The sequence below is a fragment of the Electrona antarctica genome (genome assembly GCF_951216825.1).
Source record: "Electrona antarctica genome assembly, chromosome: 1".
NCBI lineage: Eukaryota > Metazoa > Chordata > Actinopteri > Myctophiformes > Myctophidae > Electrona > Electrona antarctica.
In genome coordinates, this window is record NC_136806.1 from 50812364 (window position 1) to 50823824 (window position 11461).

General features: G+C 38.8%; 1 long non-coding RNA gene across 1 annotated transcript; it reads left to right on the forward strand.

Moving 5' to 3' along the window:
• Positions 1–3151: 3151 nt before the first annotated feature.
• LOC306928285 lies at positions 3152–11148 on the forward strand. Its single transcript, XR_013790666.1, has 4 exons — positions 3152–3286; positions 6776–6912; positions 9023–9076; positions 10534–11148. It is a non-coding gene; the product is annotated as an uncharacterized lncRNA (long non-coding RNA).
• The last annotated feature ends 313 nt before the right edge of the window (positions 11149–11461 follow it).

Consider the following 11461-nt stretch of genomic DNA (forward strand, 5'->3'; position numbering starts at 1 on the left):
AAACAATAGACAAATCTCCTGTTATTTTATTTTTTGTATTTTATTTTTTTATCAATGTTGTACTCAAAGGGAACAGCAGACTGCATTGTGGCAGGTAGCAAGTAGATCAGTGACTTAGCACACTGGCTGCATGATCTGGAGATTGTGGGTTCAAACCCCACTCAAATCTTTACTTGCCAAAATCTGCCATTGACCTCCATTCTGAATTTCTCAAATTTAAAAGCACTATTTCTAAAACTATGAAACATTTCAAAGATTCCTTTTCAGGCAAACATGTCCACCGTAAGATGAACCTAAATAGGTTTGAATGGGGATTCTAGGTGTAAGTATGTAGGACTAGTAGCATGCCAAAGTTTGTGCTATTGCCATTGGGAATGCATTGGGCGTTTAAGTTAAATAACTCAGAAACTACAAAACATTTCAAAGTAAAAAGTTCCAGCATGTGTCTCCACAGAAAGCTGAATTATAAAAAGTGTGAATGGAGTTTCTAGGTGAAAGTGCTTTTTTGACGTGCCAATATCTGCCATTGAGCCCCATTGTTAATGTCTCAAATTTGAAAGCACTATATTTCTAAAACGATGAAACATTTCAAAGATTCCTTTTCAGGCCACCATAAGATGAACCTACTGTAAATAGGTTTGAATGGGGTTTCTAGGTGTAAGTATGTAGGACTAGTAGTGTAAAATAGCTCGAACCAGTGCTGATTATTTCGTTAGGACCCGCTACAGTGGTGTTCGATACGAACTTAACCGGGATGTGGAAACCTCTACTTCAATGCTCTACGAGTTGCTTAGCCATTAGCCAGTTATTCTGTCTCATCTAGAAGACTCGTACCCAAGGTAATACAAGCCATTCAAGGTATATGGGTTGTAAAGCCAGATACCTTGATTCGTATATGTTGACCTGTTGGAGATACCGCGTGCGTTGACTGGAATCTCAGGTTTAGACGCCATGGGAGCCGCCTTTTATGCTGTGCAAGTCTAGTGTTACGATGATGTCACCACTGTGTATATCCATCTTTGGAGTTTCTACATTAATCTGATGTCAGCGCTGGATATCGCTGTTGTCTCCATATATGGGACTATGGGTTATCCCATATATGGAACTCTAAGTGAAAGCCTTCGCAACAGCCACCCCCAGATTTCCCATGGAAATATGTAAAATCATCTGGCTGCGGTAATTCCTCTTGTAAATCCTGTCCCGTCTCGATCTTAGGTGTCCTAGGGTTCCGCAAATGTTCATCTGCTCTCCGGTTCAACCAGGTCCGGCTCCTATTAATACTGTGAAAAGCCAGAGGGTGCCTTCCACCACAGTTCACTCCTAGTCTGTAGTTTACAGTTTCTTGCCTGATGACGACGTCCATTGCTGATAACATAGCTTCATCATATCAAATCTCGTTTCACCATTAAACTCAGTCGTTTGAACCTGCCGCATACCCCAAGATGGTGTGTGCCGCTATTACAGTACTGACAATACGGCTTCTTGCCGTCTTGCTGGTTACTTGGTGTATGATCGGCAGAATTGGGTCGTGAAAAACGACATACTATAGCATGCCCTCCGAGACCATGGACTATAGCCTTTCGCTTTCCGTGATTTTCACAATTTTTTCAAATCCTCTGAAATCGTGAAAAACGACATACTATAGCATGCCCTCCGAGACCATGGACTATATATAGCCTTTCGCTTTCCGTGATTTTCACCATTTTTTCGAATCCTCTGAAATCGTGAAAAACGACATACTATAGCATGCCCTCCGAGACCATGGACTATAGCCTTTCGCTTTCCGTGATTTTCACCATTTTTTCAAATCCTCTGAAATCGTGAAAAACGACATACTATAGCATGCCCTCCGAGACCATGGAATATAGCCTTTCGCTTTCCGTGATTTTCACCATTTTTTTCAAATCCTCTGAAATCGTGAAAAACAACATACTATAGCATGCCCATCTTACTTTATTTGCTTGTTTGAGTCCAGGGGCCCGTTTCACGAAACTTGGATTAGAGATTAAACCGGGATTTAACAGATATCCTGTTTTAATATATCCTGGATCAGCGATTAACCGGTTTCATGAAAGATGGTTAATCTTGCCAGATTAAGTTTGCCAGTTTACCTGGATATGTTGAGGCTTGATTCAGTTTCATGAAAGCAATGCCACATTAGTTGGAAACTAATGCTGTGGACTTAGCCTGCTCCGGACCAGGCTAACAGCAGGTTTAACCTAATGCTGTTGACTTAGCCTGCTCTGGACCAGGCTAACAGCAGGTTTAACCTAATGCTGTGGATTTAGCCTGCTCTCGACCAGGCTAACAGCCAGGTTTAACCTAATCCTGATGTCTTTACTGTTCATTAACCAGTCAATCTGATCACAAACCAATGATGTTTGCCTTTATGTTGCCTTGTTTTAATCAGTCTGCATTAAAGGACTAATTTAAGCACTATATACAAAATAAAAGAACCAAAATATATAGGCTGCACAACCTCATCATGACAGTTTGTGAGCTTGTAGATCAGCTGCTTTTGGTGAATGTTCCCACAGAATAGGTTTGCTGTGGTGCAAGTGGTAAAGAAGAATTATTATATTATAAATCCATAACTGTCTTTGTTGATGGGGGCGGGGCTGAATCATGACATTTGCCATTTTATTTCTCTGATATGTTCACTCTCCTTTCTCTTGCTGTGTTGCCAGTTTTACAAGAGAAACAAGTGGCCAGGTCTATGAAAACAAGTGCAAATGAAAATAGCTGATCTACAAGCTCACAGCAACACATTGTGAGGTTGTACATCTGTTATTTAAAAACACATTGAGAATAAATCAAAATATTTTGAATATTTTTTAAACATTTTAATAAAAAAGGCACAATCTTTTCCGATAGATGTCTGTGGACAATCACATATTAATCTGGGGTTCCTTGACGTGAAGAAATGTGGGAACCACTGGTTTAAACAACATTAGGAAGCAAGCCCAAATTAGCAACTACTGTACACTTTAGAATCAAGCCCAAATTAGCAACTACTGTACACTTTAGAATCAAGCCCAAAAAACATCAACCAGCAACTATCAATGATTTATTTACAAGCTACTTTACAGAAAAAACAAGTCAAAGGTTGCTTATAATAAGCAGACATGGCAACACTGCCTGAAGGAAGCAAAGAAGGAGCCCCAGTACCTTGGCTGGGAAAAAAGGTGGATATAATCGGAAACTGCTTCCTGTTCTGTAAACTGCACTTCCTTCCAGGTGATTTGATGCCTGGTGGCTGTCAGAACAAGCTGTGAACAACTAAGTGGTATGAAAAAAAGGCACAGACTTGTCATTTATTGTTGATTGTTGATTATTTCCATAATACATAAGAGCTGATGATCTCTTATTGGAGTCCAGACTGTGATCCTGAAGCAAAGATAATTCAGTCAAGTTTAATGTTGTGAATCCACACTAGGCCCAAAGCCTGTTGCTAATGCTAACCATGTCATAACATACTTAATTTGCTTGTTTGAGTCCAGATACAAAAACCACGCCAGAGAATATTGTCTTGGTGTTTTAATCATACTTTAGTGCAACACTGTAACATTGTAGTGATGTTTATGAAGAAGTTTGATGCTAACCAAGATGCTAACTACTTAAGCATTTACATACTTTGTTTTTGTGATTCTGCCTCTATTTTACTATCTTACATGCCTATGTTTTGAGATTTTGCCTTGTTTATTGCTTTATTGTTGATTGCTTGTTCTGTGTTCTGTTCAGCACCTTGTGACTTTGCTTTACAAATACAATGTACTTACTTACTTACTTAAGCTAGCTAGCCTTGGTTACTGAGGCAACAGCATGGCAAAACATTAAAGGGTCATTCTGCTTATTTTGTTGACATGAACAACACTTGTTTGAGTGTCTTAAAAGGATCCCTGGCTAATAAGACAAATATGCCTTAAAACATTATTCTTGCCCTGCTCTACAACTAAAATAAAAACACTTTCTTAAATAGAGAATCTTTCACTCAATAGGAACTGCTCCTATCGCAAGTTGATGATGTCATATGTCCATAATGGTCTAGTCCTATGGAATGTATGGAATGCATATGCTAATAAAAACAATTTAATACTTCCTAAGGTTAATATGAGCAAAGCAATATTTTATATACTTTTTATTAGCATGTGCATTCCATACATTCCATATAGGCATATGACATCATTCCATATATACATATATATACATCTTATATATGACATCAACTTCCGACAGGAGTAGTTCCTATTGAGTGAAACATTTTCTTTTTATGAAAGTGTTTTTATTTTGTAATTTTAGTTATACTGTAGAGGGGCAAGTATAATGTTTTAAGGCATATTTGTCTTTAGCCAGGGATCCTTTTAAGACACTAATGGTGTGTTGTAGTCAGTGGTGTAAAGCAGGGGTATTTATTCAGTGGTCCTTCAGGGGGTTCCAGGTGGTCCCCGCCAAATGGACATTAAAGAAAATGAACCCTTGTGGGTCCATTTGGTTTCATTTCACACTCTCCTCTCCTGCATCAGTTAATTTATACTAAGTCTACACATTAGAGAATGTAGAAGAATTGTTATTTTGATCAACGTTTGCCTTACTCTCTGTATCTCTCCTGTGGTACCAACATTAATACATAATACATAATACTCTCTGTATCTCTCCTGTGGTACCAACATTAATACATAATACATAATACTCTCTGTATCTCTCCTGTGGTACCAACATTAATACATAATACAGCCTTACTCTCTGTATCTCTCCTGTGGTACCAACATTAATACATAATACAGCCTTACTCTCTGTATATCTCCTGTGGTACCAACATTAATACATAATACAGCATGGAATTGTGGACAAAATCTTATCCAACAATGACACCAGAAATATTCTACATTTTGGGAGAGGCTACATTTCATCAGATCCATTTGGGCTCAAATGTAGAATAAATAATGGGCCTTGAAACCACTGGTGCAAAGTAACTAAGTACATTTACGTACTGTAGGCCTACTTAAGTACAATAATGTTGAGGTATTTGTACTTTACTTGAGTATTTCCCATTTCCAATACTTACTCCACTAGAAGAGGCAAATATTGTACTTTTACTCCACTACATTTATTTAAAAACTTCTGTTAACTTTACCTCACTTCTTTTAGCATTTAGTTAATTATCTTAACTAAGATACGAGTTTGGTTGTTAAAAAAGGTTGGCATTGTTTAATAATAAATATTTTTGGAGCTCTAACAGTGACAAAGCCATGAGAGCAATGATACAAAAAAGTTGTATTTATTTTACGACATATTATTTAAGTTATCTTATGTTCCCTCAGCCCTGTGTTCCCTCAATGTTCCCTACATATATATATGTTATCCAAAGCTCTATGTTCACTCAGTCCCTCAACCTGATAAGTGCAATAAGTGTAATAGTGTAATAACGAATAAGTGTAATAGTGTATTAAGTGTAATAGTGTAATAGTGTAATGGTGTAATAGTGTAAGTGCAATACATGTAATAGTGTTAATTGTGTAATAGTGTAATAAGTGTAATAGTGTAATAAGTGCAATAGTGTAATAAGTGCAACAGTGTAATAGTGTAATAAGTGTAATAGTGTAATAAGTGTAATAAGTGTAATAGTGTAATAAGTGCAATAGTGTAATAAGTGCAACAGTGTAATAGTGCAACAGTGTAATAGTGTAATAAGGTTAATAGTGTAATAAGTGCAATAGTGTAATAGTGTAATAAGTGCAACAGTGTAATAGTGCAACAGTGTAATAGTGTAATAAGTGTAATCTTTTTGATTTTATTTGATTTATTTAGAAAAGCAATCATAATACAACATTATAATCAGCGATTCAAGGATTACACAGAAAAGTCCAAAGACTTATTTCCACTGAGGTCCTCTCACACTGAACGGAACAATACTTTAAAATACATCACAAATACATAACAGTACATATACATTACATACACAACACAACAAGTACGACCCTATCCATCCCTCTAAGATGACCCTTTATAGGGGAAACTTTTCCAGTAGCCATTGTTTAATCTTCTGTTTAAATGTCCTCAAATTGGAGGTCAGTTTAACACTGGTTTCCAGGCTGTTCCACTGTGTGGCTCCTTTATAAATGAATGAGCCTTTGCCCACTTTACTTTTAAAAGCAGGGAGCACCACATCTGCAATACTGGCTCTGGTGAAATGGTTAATAGTGTAATAAGTGCAACAGTGTAATCGTGCAACAGTGTAATAGTGTAATAAGTGTAATAGTGTAATAAGTGCAATAGTGTAATAGTGTAATAAGTGTAATATAAGACATAAATACGTTTTTCAGAAAGCTTAGGTCAGGATTTAGAGGGCTTTTTAGAATCGGCCTCAGTCCAAAATGGGTTAACATTGTTTTAATTTTTGTTTGTATTTGTATTTGTATTCTTTTTTTGGCGTGGCGCTAGTTTATTTAATTATGTTTCTCACTTCAGTCAGGGAAAGTTGATGGAGTGACAGTCATGACTCATGGCATAAATAGTACAGTACACAGTACATGTATACTGTACAATAAATGCATGTATAATTTAATATATGACACAAGATGTACGCGGTTATAGATTTACTCTCTCGATGTTGAATTCCGTTTCGCCGCATTCAAAGGTGTGTGTGTGTGTGTGTGTGTGTGTGTGTGTGTGTGTGTGTGTGTGTGTGTGTGTGTGTGTGTGTGTGTGTGTGTGTGTGTGTGTGTGTGTGTGTGTGTGTGTGTGTGTGTGTGTGTCTTGTCTTGTTTGTGTCCAGACTTCAAGGAGGCGTTCGGTCTCTTTGACAGAGCTGGTGAGAACCTGGTGGCCGATATCTGTAGTGCTCTGGGCAGCTGGGCCAGAACCCCACCAACAAGGAGGTCACCACCATCCTGGGAAACCCAACCGCAGAAGGTAAGAGGCCACACTCACACACACACACACACACACACACACACACACACACACACACACACACACACACACACACACACACACACACACACACCCCTACGTACAAACTAAAACATTTTAGCAGTGGAATATCTATATAATGAAACTATGCGTAAACATACACTATAGAGTGCTACAAAAGGAACAACTGTCAGTTAGAAACCTTGTATATTCTTTTTTTTATGTCATCTTTTGATGCTTATTTTATACTTTGTCGCAGTGGTTCCCAAAGTGGGGTCCGGGGACCCTATAGAGTGTCGCAGTCCTGCCCCCTTTCATGACGACGCCAGGCCCAGGAAATGAATCACAATGCATTTTTCCCATAGACATTTCAAAAAGTATTTATTTAAAGACCTAACCTTAACCCTAACCCAAATCATAACCCAAATCATACATAATATTTTGGACCAAACAAATAATTACAACAACAAAAAAAGTGTTGTAACCTGCCGTTTTTTTCTACTTTCTAATTCTTTGTTTGGCCCAAATTGTGTTTGTTGTCATGATTTGTCACGACAAGAGTTGGCTTTGTCCGCGACGTAAACGTCTTCAAATAAATACTTTCTGAAATGTCTATGAGGAAAATGAACAGAGAATCATTTCCTGGGCCCTGGTAGGGGGCGGGACTGCAACGCTCTATTTAGAGGGGGGGCTAATGAATCAATGAATCAATGAATTGAGTCAGTCAATTTGGCTTGTTTGGAGGGGGGCTAAGCCTCCACCAGAGGGGGCTAAAGCCCCTCCTTACCCCCCTGGAGCCGTCCCTGATGAGGCATCTATTTTTGAGTGGTGTAAACCACTCCTACAACTGGCTTTGTTATTGAGTGGTGTAAACCACTCCTACAACTGGCTTTGTTAGTTTGTCTGTCTGTCTGTCTGTTCGTACCAAAAAATTAGCATGGTTGCTATGGTCACCCAGTTCACACAGGTGTGATTTCATTACGTCAGACATTACGTCAGACCACAGCAGATCAGTCTATATAAGACCTTACACCACTCAGTTCACACGGGTGTGATTTTTTAAATATAACACTACCTGGTTTACCTGTGATCCTAGTGAACTGAGACACTACCCTGTTCCTGGTTTACCTGTGATCCTAGTTAACTGAGACACTACCCTGTTCCTGGTTTACCTGTGATCCTAGTTAACTGAGACACTACACTGTTTGTATGTGATCCTAGTTTACTGAGGCACTCAACTCGGTCTCACCCAAAGGGTAACCCAAAGGGTCTAACCCAAACACAGTGAAATAACACAGATTGGCAATTCTGTACATACACTAACGCTACTAGCCGTTGAAAGCCACGCCTCCGTCGCGGTCAAAACAGTAGTAGTGTAATATGTACGGATTTTGGGGTTTACTAGTCGTGTGTCTACACTAGTCTACACTGTCTCTATGTGATCCTATAGTTTACTGTCTATGTGGTCCTATAGTTTACTGTCTCTGTGATCCTATAGTTTACTGTCTATGTGATCCTATAGTTTACTGTCTCTATGTGATCCTATAGTTTACTGTCTATGTGGTCCTATAGTTTACTGTCTCTATGTGGTCCTATAGTTTACTGTCTCTATGTGATCCTATAGTTTACTGTCTCTATGTGATCCTATAGTTTACTGTCTCTATGTGGTCCTATAGTTTACTGTCTCTATGGTCCTATAGTTTACTGAGGCACTACACTGTCCCTATGTGGTCCTCCATTGCTATGGTTTGTTAGTTTAAGTGGTGTTTAATATACTGCTCAATATACCACAGTAACTTTGGGTCCTGGACCCCCCTGTTGACCTCTGGGGGGTCCAGACCAACAGGAACGCACCTGCCGCCCCGCGTCCGAAACGGTACTGTACTGGCACACCCGAAATCACCATATATACAGTTAATATGTGCGTGTGTTTGTGTGTGTGTTAGGTTGCGCACAGGTGGTGAAAAACAACAATGCTGTTTCCGTGCTCAGACGCACCCAGCCACCCACCCAGCCAGCCACCCACACACATTATCATAGTCACTTAAGGAAGTGGTTACACCACTTAAAAACTCAACAGTTTTTCTCTCTCCACTACTCTGCCACTCAGGTTGTCTTCTCACCACCTCAAGCTATACCCAGACTGAGCTTCTCTTCTTTCCTGGTAAGTCGTGGATCTCTTGGCAAACGATGTATTGTACGTTTGGAAACATTAAAGTTCATAGACTTGGCTGGCAAATGATTTACGTATTAGTGCTCTAAACAAACATTAAAAGGTCCATAGACTTGGCTGCCACATGTGATATGACTAATCTTCAAAAGACATGCATTGGGGATGAATGACATGATGAATGGATTATGTTAAAAATCTAATTTAGATATCTTGCTACTTGAACATTCATTGTTCATTGGTTATCTGGCATTTCAATGTACTGATACAATTGTGTCGCAGATCAAACTTCTGCATAGATTTCATAGATTCCACAGACTTGTTTGAAAGTTGTGTTGGATTTATTTTAATGTGTATTTTCTAAATGTTTAAGAGGTCATTAATATGTCCGTACACGGACAAATGTGTCCATGGCAAGACTTGGTCTTGTCCGTGGTGAATTTTCTGTTTTACACACCATTATAATGTTAGGCCGATGTTGTTATTGGTTTACCTGTGATCCTAGTTAACTGAGACAATACTACTACTACTATTTTTTTCAACCGGGCCACACAGCCACACAGCTCATTATTCTACTGTTGAAATGAATGGATTATAAATATAACTGTGTGCTTCGCTTTGTGTTTGACCTCAGTGGAAAACACCAGACCCTGCCTGAGGGTAATAATTTAACCATATATATATACTGTAAATTACCAAAGTCCTGAAGTGCCATACAGCTGAGTTCTAACCACATAGCAGTGGACAGAGTCTACAGCTGGCATAATGTAATTGTGAACCACATAGCAGTGGACAGAGTCTATAGCTGGCATAATGTAGTTGTGAACCACATAGCAGTGGACAGAGTCTACAGCTGGCATAATGTAGTTGTGTCGAGGCCGGGCACAGGACTCCTTGTCTACTAATCCAATAGTTATGGAATAATCACTAAGAAAATGAGCTATTGCAGACCTAGTTTTGCTCCAATGTTCTGTCCGTGTCACTGACAGAGTCACTGTGCCGTGTAGTACCAAGGTACCGCACCAAGTTGTCATACAGTGGAAGTTTTACTCATAGTGCTGGCGGCGCCACGGTCATCGACTTATCGTGTCATACAGTGGAAGTTCTACTCATAGTGCTGGCGGCAGCTGGAAGAAGGTGTCATACAGCTGAGTTCTACTCAAAGTTCTGGAGGTCCTGAAGGACTTCACGACATAGTGACTCTGTCAGTGACACGGGAGAGAACATTAAGCCAAACTATGGCTGCAATAGCTCATTTTCTTAGTGATTATTTCATAACTATTGGATTAGTCGACAGGGAGACCTAGACACAACTGCATTATGCCTAAGTCCACTGCTATGTTTTTTTTCACAATTACAGTATTCCAGCTAGGGATGTTAATTGTTATGTCTATGTAACTAAATCTTTTGCTTTTATTTATTTTTTTCTGGGTTGCCTGATGCATCATGAGGACACCTCTACACCAGCAGTGGATCGAGAAGAGTACCTGAAGGGCTTTACCCAAATTATGTTTATTTACCCAAATTATGTACAGTGTCTCGCTGTTGCAAACATAGTGGATTTATACCAAAAAGCATGTTTTTGCAATAGGCGCCCCCCTACGGATGGAATTGCTTAAACCACCATGTGAATGAAATTTGGGGTGGACTTTGGAAGCTGCTGAACGATATACGGACTATTCTGCGTGTGGTGTGTTTTAATCGGATAGGTCATACGGAATGCAGGGAAAGTTAATTTTTGATTCGAGGATTTAAAAAATCATGAAGGATACTACACTGATGGTAGATCTTGTGATATGCTAACTTATCCCTGGAATAAAAGTTATGTGTTGAGATAAGCTATGCATACAAAAATGTAAAAACATGTCACCCAGGTATAAGGATACACTTTAAGTACTATTTAACTGTTTTTGCTGAACTGTAAATCTGTATAAAAAATACAAAAACCCTGTCTACTTGATGACTGTGACACACATATTTCTAACTTACGATGAAACTCACTTTCTATGAGAGAAACTTCCTATGAAACACACATATTTCTAACTTACTATGAAACACACATATTTCTAACTTACTATGAAACTCACTTCCTATGAAACACACATTTATAACTTACTATGAAACAATGTTAGTGTCTTTCTTCCTTCTCCAGTTTCTCTCTACTCTAGTTTCTTTCTTCTCTAGTGTCTTCTCTAGTTTCCTTCTTCTCTCTCTAGTTTCTTTCTTTAGTTTCTTTCTTCTCTAGTTTCTTTCTTCTCTCTAGTGTCCTTCTCTCTCTAGTTTCTTTCTTCTCTAGTGTCCTTCTCTCTCTAGTTTCTTTCTTCTCTAGTGTCTTCTCTAGTGTCCTTCTCTCTCTAGTTTCTTTCTCTAGTTTCTTTC